Here is a 14981-nt window from a genome sequence, read left to right on the forward strand (position 1 = left end):
GATTACGACTAAGGTAGTAGATAACATGTTCATTTACTTCGTCATTGTCTTGGACCAAGACCATAACAATTGTGCTGGGGGCTGCAACTAGGTAAAGGAAGTAATCTTGATGATAATCTAGGGGATGCAGCAAAGGAGTATTTACGAGGACAACCTTGAGGTCATCGAAAGACTTTTTGGAAACCTCATCCCGGGAAAAGGGAGTTCCTTGTTTGAGCAACTGGGTAAATCTTGTAGCTAGCCCAACATAATTGGGTATGAAATGATGGAGGAAAATTACCTTTACTTACAGGCTCTGGAGTTGGTGCAATGAAGATGCAGGGGGTAAATTTACAATGGCCTCGACATTAAGTGGGTCAGGGTGGATACCATCCTTGGAAATGATAAAACCGAGGAGTCATCTAGATTCTATGCAGAAAACACACTTATGTGGGTTTAACCAAATTTTGTAGTGTCTAAAATGAAGAAAAATCTGCCGAAGATGGTCAGGGTGATCTTGGCGCTTACGAGAATGAGTGGGAAGGTCATCCAAGGAAGGCTGAATGATGTTGCGAATATCGTGAAATGCATAGGACATCGCCCGCTGAAATGTAGCCCTAGCATTTTTGAGGCCAAAAGGGAGATTATTGTACGCGAAAGTAGCCCATGGATAGATAAATGTTGTCATTCCTTGATTGGCTGGTGCAATGTTAATTTGGTTGTAACCAAAAAAACCATCCATAAAGGAAAACATTTCGCTCCCGGCACATTCATCAATGATCTAGTAAATAAAGGGAGTAGGGTAGTTACCCTTAGGATAGGTACAGTTGAGATCATCGTCATCAATGCAAATGCGAATCATGCCTTGTTTCTTTGTCACCGAGAAAATATTTGACACCCAATCTATAAGAGGGATCAGATAGATGAATCCATCTTTAAGAAGTTTTTCAACTTCAACCTAGATAGTGGTGGCTTTCCTATGGTGCACTGGGTGGAGCCATTGGCAAATAGGCTTCGCGTGGGGATAAGTTGCTATTTCATGCACAATTATGCTAGGATCAACGCCAGGCATTTATTCATATGACCATGCAAACACATCACAAAATTCTTGAAACAGATGAGTATAGGTCTTGATCTCATCCGAAGAACAAGTCACCCCAATACGGACATGTTCAACAATACCAGGCTTGATAATAATATCAATTGGCATCATTTGGGTAATATTACCCAAATTTCCTTCTGACCATACTTCATGAGTCAGGATTAGTGCCGAAAGTAGGAGGGAAGGAAACTGAGAAGAGAAATCTTCAAGACTGGTAGACATGACTGCCGGGTGAGGCAGGAATGAGGAACGATCATGAGTATCGTTCCAAGGTGGTTCCTTGAGAGACATTACTTCCATTATACTTTCGTCAGCAAGAAAAGTCTCGGCTAAGGGATCAGGAGATTCCAAAGCACCAAGCCATGGGGATTGAGAATATGTATCGAGAGAAGTCCTCGAAATAGGAGAGTGAGAGGATATAGAACTTGAGGCCAAAACAATCTCCACATAACTGATTTCGACAAGATTAAGTAGCATAACCTCACCCCAGGTATCAACAAGATATAGTGAAGGTATGACCCAAGGATCAGACTTGACTAAGATCATGCTGACAAAGACAACATGAGGAGTGGGAGCAAAAAAATTCCCATCAAAGAAGAATCTTTAAAAAGACATGCCTCCACACTCTCATTGGGAGCACCCGTGTGCTAGACATATGGAACATTTCAATCTGAGGAGGAAGAGGCAAAGAAGGATAGCTGATCGATGGTGATGATCTTCCCTGGATGGGGAAAAAAAATCACATAGAATAGGGAGGAGGCTACAACATGCATGACATGGGTCTAGCTCCAGCCGAGTAGAAGATTATAATTGAGATTAGCGTCAACAATCTTTACCTCGACTTATATTGTCTTACCCTCCAAAGTAATGGAAATGTTAGGTAAGATACGGAAGGGTCACAAATCGCACCCTTCAAAAGCTTCCAAAGTGTTTGGGGATTGTTTCAAAGTAGGGGAATCAATGGCATTCCAGCATGCGATTGACATGATGCAGGTGGAAGCACCTTCATTAATGACAGTCCTGTGGATGGTATTTTCATTAATGATTACTTGAATGAGAAAGGCAATCTGATGAGGTAGGAGCGGAACATGGTTCTCTAGATCAAAACATATCAAACTGGAATTGGTAGGATCAATACCCCCAATAGCTGACAACAAATATTTCTGCTGAGAATGACAACTTTGGAGAACCTCGAGATTCGACATAGCTAACGACACCTGAACCAAATCTTTAACAATATTATAGTGTTGAGCGACTTGAGCATTGGGATTGTACAAGGATTTCCTTAGCACACCTTGAGAGGGTGACTGTATAGCCGAATTATGGTTAGGGCACTCGATACGAAGAGGGCCAGAACTCAGGGCAGAAGAAGAAGGGGTGGTTTCTTTCTCTTTCCTGGCTGTCAGAGCAAGAGTTTGGTAATATTTTGATCTAGCAGCCACATTAATAAGTGTACTCATCATGAACACTTGAGATCCTGATGAAGCAGATGATTGAGGTTGGTCCACCATTTGAGTCTACTGAGACAGAAATGGCTCTTTCAGGACAGCAAGGGTCCCTATGAGAAAATGACTAACTTTGGATCATCAGGGACAATCCTTGGTATAGTGATCCTCCTCATAAATGAGGCACGGATACTTAGGATTTATTTGTGAAGAATCACCAGTAGACGACTTAGGAGGACCCTGTTTCTAGGCATCAGCTTTACCCTTGCCTTTTCCTTTCTTCTTATCTTTCGAGGATTTGTACATTGCAGTAGACTAGATAGCGTGGACCTCTGAGGTTTTACAAGGGCCAGGTGGATTCTGCGAGGAACTATTGGAAGCAGTGTTTGAGACCAACTTCTGTTTAGAAGAATATTTAACAGGGATCTGAGACACTGAACCAATTACTCCATAAATAGGAGGTGTAGCGTGCAACTTCGATGTCGTGGGATCGGATGATGGCCATAGAGAATCGGGTAATAAATCATACAAAGTGCTAAATGATGAGCCCCAAATTTGGTAACATTTTGGGCTCATTTGGCCTAACTACCCTTGTTCAATCCTTCATTTTTCATAACTTATGCATTATTTTTTAGTATGTTTATGTCATTTGTACGAATAAGGGTAGTCACTATTCCTAGGTGGCTAACACGTGCTCATTTCAGGATTTTTTGACACATGTTGGAGCAAAACCGAGTAGACATGGGCTAGGAGATAGCCAAGCTTGGGTTGAGGATTTGTAGGGGGGTTTTCTACGGCATTAAATAGCCTCCCTCGGGATCTTCACCCCCAACTCCGAGCTCCAAAGGCCACCACAACCGGATCTAGAAGGCAGCCAAACATATTTCTTGGAAGGAGCTGTTCACTCACAGTTTGGGAAGTAAGGTCCCATAGATTTAGGAGGCCAGCTAGGGCCTCGTGGTGTATAAATGTTAAGGCCTCAGCCTTCGAAAAGGACTTTTGGAAAAACTCTTGCATATTCTGCACTACAGGCTGCTAGCTCTGTTTTGTTCTTTTGTAGCCATTGTTGGCATAACTCTTGACTCATGATTATTTTTTGATAATGGGAAGCAGTCAGATTTGATATCAGCTATGAGTTTTTTTATAGGAGCCATAGCTCTTGGGGTTGGTCCCAACCTGAGAGCCTAGGGCCTCCTTCTTTGTATTGTTATCTTTCCTTTCAGCATTGTGATTTTCCTTTTATGCATTTGAAACGTGGTTTGTTGAGCTAGATTTAGTTGTGTTGGTTAAGTAGGTCATTGTTGAGGAATCGAATTGCTTCAGATGTGTAGAATAGATTGATAAGATAAAGATTGATAAAGCTCCAGAAAAGGGTTGCCTGCACTCTCAGTTTCACCTCTCCCTTATTGGATCAGGGGCTGGAATTGTAGAAACAGTGCTGCTCAACAAAAACACTAGTTTGCTTGAACATGCAATATTTGGTGTAATGTCTTCATCTGTAGAAGTTAGTCATGCATTCAGACCTTTTTAGATGTTTCTTTGATCAAGTGTTGTACATGGTTCTCTTTGGAAATAAAGCTGCTGTTCATTTGTTTCGTTGACAGTTTGGATAGATTAGCTAAGATTTTGATTGTATGCAGGATTTGGTTGATTCAGTTAAGTACACACCGTGCAGGGCATATCCATCTTTCTCTCATCCACCTAAGCTTCGTCCATGCTAGCTGATCCATCCCCTAGTTAGCCTCCTCGTCTCACAACTACTCTTTTGTCCACGTAACCCTACCCTTTTTCCCTTCCATTGCCTTAGCCTTCCTTAAGTCAAGTTAGCTTTCCACATCCTCTCACCACTTCATCCATCAGTCACTGGGTCATCTTAGACCCCTACCCTACCTCCCTACTCATTCATGCATCCTCTTTCACTCACCCATCCTCCAAAATCCAATTTTAGAACATCCTGTAGAAATTTCTGAACATCCTGTAGAAAACCCTGAAACATCCTGTAGAACCCCTGCATACTTCCTATAGAAGCTCACAAGTGAGGTTGCTGGATAGCCAAACTTTGTGAAAATCTCTGGAAGGGTGTTAGGGACTCCTTAGACCTTCTCTGCGCCTTTCCAACCTTTTCCAAGCATTCCCCTTCCTTGATCCACCCCTGCACAGTGAAAAGCCAGTTAAAAGCACATGTATGATAATTCTGATAACTTAATTAAAAATACAAAAAGATGTGTTCTTCAGATAGAGATAGCATAGGCATGTGCATTTTACCTTTGTAGAAGTAATGGCATCTTTTTCAATAGTTTGCATCCTCTCCTTCGGGTCAGTAGGACTAGCTGGTAGAATTAGGGTTTGCTAGGGTTTATGATACTCTTTGGCTTTCAGTTTCTTGCTGTAAGTAGATCAGCTTCCTTTGAGTTAGCTTCCATCCATCAGTTACAAAGTTTCTTCTAAGAGCTCATAGAAGTTGGATTGAGCCCCTAGTGGACTTGTGCCAGCTGACCAAGTGACAGCTGCGGCAAGAGCTAGTACTTGTGCATACAGCACCGTCGCTTCCAAGTTTGTTAGGAACTACCGGGTTGATAAGAGTAAAGAAGGGAGTCCCAGGAGTTGCAGCATTATTGCTGTAATACTGGAGCCCACCATATTTTTGGCGCCATTGCCGGGGAAGCGTCAGAGTATTGGTGATTATTGCTTTTCTTCTATTTTTCTACACTCGCCTTCTGCTAAATAGTTTATTTCATTTCCATCCTGCAATTTCATTTCCGAAAAAGTAAAATAGATATTTCCTGCTTTCGTAGACTAGCGATTTCAATTCTGCAAGCGTAGACTAGCAATTTCAATTCTGCAAGCGTAAATTAGCAATTTCAATTCTGCAAGTGTAGACTAGCATTTCATTCCTGCAATTTCATTTGAGCAACGTAGCTTAGTCCTTTCCTACTTTCATTTCAATTCTGCATCTTCATTTCAGCAAGAAAGCTAGTTGCAGTTCAATCTATTTTTAGTTTTGCAGGTACAAGTAGAAAAAGAAAAAAGCAATCAAAAGCCTTTCTAGTTCATGCCTCGTAGGAAAAGAGATAAAACTGGCAAATTCTTACCCAACACCCCCACCACATCACTAAGTCACCCTTCTCTCTTCTTTGGTGACAGTGACCCAGAAGAGCCTATAGGCGAGCCTCCTGAGATATACGAAGATCCTATACCAGAAGAAGAGTTAGAAACCACTCCACCTGAAGCCATGGCTGAGAATGGAAGAGAAGATGAGAGAATAGAAGGTGCCTTTCCCATCCGAGAGACCAATGGAGACATGAAAATGAAAAACATAAGCCCCTCCACTTTACCTCACTTCCATGGATTGACTACTGAAGACCCTGATACCTTCCTGTTTGAGTTTGTTGTCCTTTGTCGAACCTATGACTATATAGAAGATGAGAAAAAACTGAAACTCTTTCCCTCTACCCTCAAGGATGCAGCATTACGCTGGTTCATGGGATTACCTGGAAACAGTATCACCACTTGGGCTCAGATGCAGCAAGCTTTCAATACCAAATACCGGGACTACTGTAGGTCCAAGGAAGCCAAGGGAGAGATCTTTCGGATGACCATGGGAAATGATGAGTCTTTAGAAGATTATGAGGAAAGATTCCAACTTAGCTATAAACGGGCCAGGTGCACACTCAACCCTAAATCTCTCATGTTGGTCCTGCTCCGAGGAGTCCTTGAAGACCTTCTAGATACACTTCACATGCTAGTTGGAGGAGACATTTACCAAATACCTTATGAGGATATAAAGACTGTGTTTAGAAACCACTCTAGGGCAGCCCGGAAAAGGGGTAGGGGAAACCCCCTTTCAGCTAGTGCTACTTTCTCCAAGCATGAGTTTGTTAATCAGCTGGAGGACCTCAAAAGTGAGGTGAGACAGACCATTGCCATGCAACTTGATACATTCTGAATCCAGCAAAAGAAAGAGGAAGCTGAGAGGGATTTGGCCATCTTCTGTCCTAGGTGTACAAGGAAGCACCCTAAGAACGAGTGTCCATTACACTCGGTAGAGGTATGCTTTGTTTGTGAGGAGGACCACCCCACAAACCAATGCCCAACCTTACCTGGGTTTACGGCCATGTACCAAGGAACTGAGGCACCCACTGAACCTCTCTACTTCCTCAACCAAAGGAAGCCGCATGGACCTCGACCTTACCAGCAGGGGATACAAGGGACATCCCAAGCCTATTATAGCCCCAACCAATCTGCTCCTATGCCTTCTTGGGGTCCCCCTACTCATCCTCCCTGGTCTGTGCCTCCTCCATGGTCTTACCCACCTCAATACCATACTCAGCCCACTACTCATTCGTTTCACTCACATGTCCAGCCACAGCCTCAGTGGAATGCACCTCAACCGGGGTGGAGGCCCCAGTACAACACTCCTCCCGCCATTTTGCCTCCACCACCAGCTCAACCACAACCATTATCTCCTGCTCCTCTAAGACAACCCCAAATGCCTGCTCAACCGAACCCAAATCCCAACAACCGACAGGCCCAGCAGGTATATACTGGGGAAACAACCTGCCCTACCTATGCTGTGGAGATCTAGGAGATCAACCTGCGATCCAAGAAGACTCTTCCGGATCACCCACCTCCTCCCCTAGAAGACGAGGAAGATAAACAGGAAAGTGAACCCAAGACCACTCCACCCTTTCCTGAGAGACTAACAGTAACCACACAACCCGACCCAGAGGAGAATGAGCTTCTGGGAGAACTCAAACAGTTGTGTGTGAGAATACCACTTCTCCAAGCCATCAAAGATGTATCGATATACAACAAATTGGTTAAGGAAAAGTGTTTCAGGCACCCAGGCAGGCGAAAAAGAGATGCCTCAACCATCAATGTCATAGGACAACTGTCTGATCTTATGTTGGGGCAAGTAATCTGTCCAAAGTATTTGGATCCTGGGAGTCCTGTAGTTGATGTCCACATCAATGGCACAATCATACCCCACACTTTGATTGATTTAGGGGCTGCCATTAATGTGATGACCAGGGATACCATGCTCAAACTTAACCTTCAGGGTTCCTTAAGGAAGACCTCGACGGTCTTGCAGTTGGCAGATCTCTCCACCGTGGCTCCCGAAGGGATTGTGGAGGATGTCTTCATCTCTGTTGACTCTTGGGAGTATCCTACGGACTTCTTGGTTCTTCAGCCAAAGGCAAAGCTTACCGGATACCCCCTTATTCTGGGAAGACCTTGGTTAACCACTGCGGATGCTTACATAAGCTGCCGAGCAGGAAACATGACCATAAAAAATGGTCCTATGTCCAAGCAGCTAGTCTTATACCCTCCTGCGCAACCTCTATTAGAGCATGACTTACCACTTTGGTTGGAAGAAGGAGAAGAGGATGAGGTGTACTCTGCACCCTTGTGCACCTTAGAAACCACCAGGGGTGGTCCTCAAACTGAGGATGATTTGATTGAGACCTTGATTCAGAATCCGCCTCCCAGTGCATTGTCCTTAGAGAAATTGGTGGAAGATACTCAAGCCATCACCTTAGTGGACCTTTGTGCGACCAATCCACTCTCTCCCAGAGTCAAAAATGTGGAGTTTGGCCCCGAGAGAATGTTAAAGATCAGCTCCTCCCTATCTCCTTCCTAGGAAAAGGAGCTGTATAGTCTGTTGGCCAGTCATCTAGATGCTTTCGCTTGGAGCTATAAGGAGATGAAAGGAGTCCATCCTTCGGTCTGTACCCATCACATCTACATCAAAGAAGATTGTAAACCGGTCAGGCAACCTCAGAGGAGAATGAATCCAGCCCTTAAAGACATTGTCAAAGAAGAACTGCAAAAACTGTTGGATGCAGAATTCATCTACCCCATCTCGGATAGCGAGTGGGTGTCCCCTCTGGTGTTGGTACCCAAGAAAAATGGAAAGTGGAGAATCTGTGTGGACTACTGAGAACTGAACAAAGCCACCAAGAAGATCAAGTGTTGGATGGACTAGCGGGGAAGAAGTTTTTCCCTTTCCTAGATGGGTTCAGCGGGTATAACTAGATCCAAATCAGCCCGGAAGACCAAGATAAGACCACCTTCACTTGTCCTTGGGGTACCTTTGCTTACCAAGTCCTTCCCTTTGGGCTATGTAACGCTCCTACCACTTTCCAAAGAGCAGTATTGAGCATCTTTTCTGAGCTGGTCCATGATTCGGTGGAAATCTATATGGATGACTTCACTCCCTATGGGTCCAACTTCCAAGAAGCATTGTCCAATCTGGGAAAAGTCCTAACCAAGTGCATTGAGATGAACCTGTCCCTTAGTCCTGAAAAATGTGAATTCTTGATGACTGAAGGGACTGTGCTAGGACATACCATTTCTCACCAAGGATTGCAGGTGGATCCTAATAAAATTGCTCTCATCAAAAAGGTTCCACCTCCTCAGAAAGTAAGAGATGTTCGGAGTTTCCTAGGCTTAGCAGGATATTATAGAAGATTTATTAAAGACTTCAGTAAACTAGCCTCGCCACTGTTTGGCCTCTTAGCAAAAGATGTTGAGTTCAAATGGACGGATGACTGTCAAAGGGCTCTGAATGAATTAAAGGATAAGTTGGTGTCCACACTGATGCCTCGAACAAAGCCATAGGGGCAGCCTTAGGACAGGTTGAACAAAAACTCCCATATGCCATATACTTTGTCAGCAAAAACTTATCCAAGGCAGAACTGAACTATACTGTAACTGAGAAAGAGTTCTTGGCCGTGGTCCATGCCCTGAACAAGTTCCGACACTACATCACTGGCTATCAAACATTTGTACATACTGATCATGCTACAATTAGATATTTAATGAATAAACCGGATGTGAATGCTCGTATTATTAGATGGTTACTTCTGTTGCAGCAGTTTGATTTGACTATCATTGACAAACCATGTAAAGAAAATGTTGTTGCTGACTTCTTGTCTAGACTGGATTTACCTGCAGGTGAAGATGGAACAGTGGACGACCAGATGCCAGATGAACATCTGTTTGCTATCTCAGTCCTCTCTCCATGGTTTGTTGATATAGCAAACTATCTGGTCTCAGCAGAGTTCCCTCCGCATCTATCTTCCAAAGAGAAAAGCAGAATTGTAATGAAGAGTGCCTCATTCACTTGGATCAGGGGCAATCTGTTCAAACTTGGACCCGATCAGATCTTAAGGCGTTTTGTAAGGGAGGAGGAAATCTTTGACATCCTCCTAACCTGTCATGACGAGCCTTGTGAAGGACATTTTGCAGCCAAGAGGACTGCCTTTAAAATTCTATAGGCAGGCTACTATTGGCCCATGCTTCATCAAGATGTCAAGAGATATATCAGCCAATGTGACCGATGCCAAAGGATGGGGAAGGCAACCCCAAGGGACGAAATGCCTCTCCAACCTCAAGTGACTCTTGAACCATTTGAGAAGTGGGGCACGGATTTTGTGGGTCCTATCAATCCTCCTTCAAGGCAAAGGTCTTACATCATTGTGTGCACAGACTATCTGACAAAGTGGGCAGAAACCAAGGCAATCAAAGCAGCGACAAAAGAAAAGGTGGCTGAGATTTTAAGGGAAAACATTTTCTACAAATTTTGCAACCCAAGAGAGTTAGTCATCGATCAAGGAAGCCAGTTCACCTCCAACTTAATTGAAGACTTGCTTGCTCATCACAAGATCAAGCATAGGACTTCCACCCCCTATCATCCTCAAGCAAATGGGCAGGTGGAAGTCACCAATAGAGCATTAGAAGGGATTTTGACTAAGGTGGTGAGCAGCAGCAGAAAGGATTGGGCAGATCACCTGGTTGAGGCCACTTGGGCTTACAACACCACTTGGAAGACCACAACCGGTTTCACACCTTATGAACTGGTCTATGGGAAGAGAGCTTTGCTGTCAATTGAGTTCGAGTACAACACATTGAGGATGGCAGCTCAGCTGGACCTAGATCTCAGCCATGCCCAACAAGAAAGGTTATTGCAGCTGAATGGGCTAGATGAACACCGAATGCAGGCCCTTCTCCACTCAGAAGTGGTTCAACTTCAGAGGAAGATATGGCATGACCAACACCTCAATGACAAACAATTCCAACCAGGAGATTGGGCGCTGTTGTATGATTCCAGGCATAAGGATTTCAAGGGGAAGCTGAGGACAAGATGGCTAGGACCATATGCAGTGGAGAAGTGTAATGATAATGGGTCTATTCTTATTCAGACCATTGATGAGGAAGCCATCCCCATGCTCGTCAATGGGCATCGACTAAAGATCTACAGGAAACCTCTATTGAGGCAAGAGTTCATCAAAACTGTGGAAAAATCAGTGCTGGTCATAAAGAATGGTTCTGCCTCTGTTTTGGGTATACCCTGAGCATCCAAAAAAAAAAAAATCATAATAAAAAGATCCTTGGGTGAAAACCTTTCTGAGGCTCCCAAGGTAGATGGTAGGGGTGAAAACCTCATTGAGGTGCCCCTGCTGTCTCCGAAAAAATTGGAATAAAAACAAAAAGACCCTTAGGTGAAAACCTCTCTGAGGTGGCCAAGGCAGATAGTAGGGGTGAAAACCTCATTGAGCCGCCCCTGCTGCCTCCTCAAAAAAAAAAAAAAAACAAAACAAAACAAAAAAAAACAAAAAAAGAAAAAGGAGGCCGAAACAGAAAAACAGGCTCAGGCTTTGGAAATTAATGCAGGTTGCAGGTATCCCATGCAAAAAAGGAGGCCTCTCAACTCAAGGATATGGGTCCCTACCATGCTACCAGGTGACCTCACCAGCACTCCCTCCAGAAGCACTCATCTCTTCCAAGGTTAGGGCACGATCTGGTCATAGTTTAGCCTCCTACAGGAAGCTACAGGACTTTCTACAGGAAGTTCTGTATTTCTACAGGAAACTTCCTGTAGAATCTTGGGACGGGCCAGGACCGATTATGTAGAAGAATTTGAAGCCCGAGGTCCAATAAGGAGGCATGCAACCAATGTTTTTCTCCATCAGCCACTGCTGTCGCCTCCTTCCACCACCACTGCTGCCATACGATTGAAATACCTGCACAGTCAAACCAGAACATTGGACTCTCAGAGGAAATCATTTTCAAATGGAAAACAAAGCATGCAGAGGCCAATGCGCTACCTGTCAAGGAAATCCGAGGACCCTGCAATCGTGAACGTGACATTTCGGCATGCACCCTAGGAGGAGAAATGGCTACAGGATGTCCTATAGGAATCCTCTAGCAGTTGATCTGGCTAGAGCACACACCATGAAGATACCTGAAACTCATGAGCCGGCGCATGCACCATCCATAGCCAGGCAACCGGTCTTGTAGCCAGTAGTAGTCAGCGAAAAGGAGCTCCCATGCCTGTGCATGAAGCGGCAGCAAGCGGATCCGTCACCCTCATCCAGAAGCATGAGAAAAATAATGCCCATGGCCGCACAGGTAAGTGCCTCACCCTGTTTCGTCAAATTACATGAACAATGCTCTAAAATGTGTGTAAATATGAAAATGAATGGGTTGAGCAAGTCGGGTAGCCATTCCGCTGGCCACCACAACCAGCCCGACAGCCTCACCTGATCTGAAAAGCCTTGGGTGTGTCGACGACACAGGAAATGGCCATGTGGGAAGCGTCAAGTCGGAGAGAAGCGGCGATCTAACAAGAGTGGCGGCGGTAGATATGCAGGGAATGATTCGGCGGTCAGGCAGACATGCAGTGGAATGATAGCAGGTGATGTCAGCCAACGGGGACAGCTCACCCCCGCGCCACGAGTTCTGCGGAGATTCAAATCCACCGGCTAGATCGCCTATGGCACTACACTCATTTATTCTCAACCGCTTTGCAGCTGAGTACGCATCCGCAACTTCCTGAAGGCCATTACTCCGAGTTCTCGGCCTGTTCAAACGTCCTGTTGTTGCACAGAAGGCCCAGAACTACTGAAGTGCCCCAGAACCCGTTCACGACTTCTACAGGAAGCTGCGCTACAGGAAACTCAACGTTACAGAGGAAATTAAACTGTTCACGTCAAAGGTGGCAAGTCTAGAACGAGGTAAGCCTGAACATAGTCCTCCCATGCAATTGGTTTGAAAGGTGGTGAAGTCGACGTATTAAAGGGGTAGAAAACCATAAATTACAGTCTATGCATGAATTTGCAAGCGTCTTCTTATTTCTGCATGAGAATTGTCGTCGTACTGTGTATGCAGGATTTTCTACAGGGTTTGGTTCATAATTGAGCCACTGTCAAGGCTCACCTGTAGACAGTCGTGAATTTATAAACTGTGTGCATGATAGAGGCATAACTCTGCGCTCTGTCTAAGGAAATCCCAAAGACCCATCTTTTTATACGCGCCAGCCAGCTCAAGCCAACACAACAAGCTTTTACCATGCCGGGTGGGTTCATCAGGAAAGAGCCTACAAACTCAAAGAAGCTACGGGAAACCCCTGAGGTGGTAGACCTGTTTTCTCGTGCACGATGGATGTCATTCTATGACAAGCTTCAAGGTCACAATGACAAGGTTGCAGAAGAATTCCTGCGATCCTTGCAGCCAAAGTCAAAAACGTTGGCTGTCGTCAACTTCAGAGGTTTGACCCTCAGACTCACCCCACAGTTCATTAGCAGGGTCACTGATCTACCGATGGGGGAACCTCAGGATAAGGAGGAGAGAAAATTGGGCCAGAAGGCTAAGAAGGAGTTCTTTTTGCCGGAGGAGCAATTCTCAGAAGATAAGAACGAAGTTCGAAGAACCAGCCTACAGCCGTTCTGGAGTGAGGTCAGCCTCCAAATTATGAAGTATATCATGTGCGAGGGGCGATTCAGCATCGTGTATGGATATCATTTTCGGTTGCTCACAGAACTTAGGCACCAAATGGACCTACCCTCAAAGAAAAAGTTGAGCATTCCTTATTTCCTCCTGCAGTCCATGACTGAGTGTGCCACTAAATTGAGAGAGGGGATGCCAGACTAGATAGCCCATCATGGGCTCATTAAGCTCCTCGTGGAAGATGCACTCCACACGTACACCGTTCCTCTCTCCTGGGAAACCTTTCGAAATTTGACTAAGGATGATGACATCCGAGTGCTGGCTGAGGAGCTCACCTCCTCCAGCAGCGAGGAGAAGGAAACAATTCAAATAGAGAAGAAAGAAAACGGCCAAGACACCATGGCCAAAGCACCAAAGAAAGAACACAAGGGAAAACAAGAGAAAAACCAAGCTGCCAAAACAGAGGGTGACAAAACCACACTAACACCCAGGGAGAAACGACTATAGAGCAGGGTGGAAAGGACTGAAAAAGTCCATGTTAGTGAGGGAACCTCTAAGGCAACCTCAGCAAAATTGAAGGAAAAAGCACCCTCAGCCAAGCAGGCTAAAACGGTGCCATCTGTTTCTACAGGAAAATTAAAAACGGCTTCTACAGGAAGCCAAAAATCAGCCACTACAGGGCTTTCTATAGGAAGTCCTGAGAAAAGAACACAGAAGGAGAAGACGGCCGAAATTCTTGCTCGGGAGGCACCAGCTGTGCTGGCCACCCTAAGTACCTCTCCCAAGCCAAAGGAGAAACACAAAAGGGAGATTCCTCTGTATTTCAAAGTGGGGAGAAGTGTAAGAATTAAAACCAGCAAGCCCCAACCTCCATCTAAAGACCCAATTACCATCGAAGACACCCTTACCTCGCCAAAGGAGAAGTCCCCCTCCAAGGTATCAGTCACTTATGAGTGGGGGAGCCCCAAGACAACTACCTGGAGGGAGAGAATGGAAAGGTCAGCTTCAAAAACCCCTCTACAGGATGCTGAAGCAGTTCTACAGGAAACATTAGCCAGGCTCAAGGAGACCGAAAGAATGGAGGGGGAGGCAGCCACCTCACCACAGAGGAAAGAAGAGGTAGAACACGTTATGGAGCCTAGCCCCTAGCCCAGCTTGAGCTCTTATTATAACTTTTTGGAGGCTAGGAAAATTATTCCACAAAAATTCACAGTACCGCTTTTCTTTGCATTGGAAGAAGAAAGATTGCGGCTCCACACATGGATGAGGATAGCTAAATCTAAAGGAGTAGCAGATATAGGCCCCTTGGAGGAACAACTCAAGGAGGCAAGAAGAGAATTAGCTATGGCAAAACATGTGGGAAATTGCCAGCGAGTATTTCTACAGGAAGAAAATGAGAAGCTCAAACTGCAGCTACAGGAACAAAGGAAAGAAAGGGGTACAACATCAGAGGACACTACAACAGAACCTCAAGGCAAAGAAGGAATGCAAGCTGGTCTTGAAGAACTAAACCAGCATCTACAGGAAAGGGAATTGCAAGCAGACATAGAGATACAAGCTCTCAAATAGCAGTTGCAAGAAAAAGAGGCACAACTGGCCTGCATGGCCAGTTGGGCTATGGATGCTCTACAATGTAGGCAGCCGGCCAAATCTTATGGCCTATACCTACAGGACCAGTGGCTGCAGTTCCAAATTAATCCATTAGCACAGAGGGGTATCTCCCA

The sequence above is a fragment of the Pinus tabuliformis genome, chromosome 6 (genome assembly GCF_031772625.1).
Source record: "Pinus tabuliformis cultivar Carrire ecotype Pingquan chromosome 6, CPIR1, whole genome shotgun sequence".
NCBI classification, from domain to species: Eukaryota; Viridiplantae; Streptophyta; class Pinopsida; order Pinales; family Pinaceae; genus Pinus; species Pinus tabuliformis.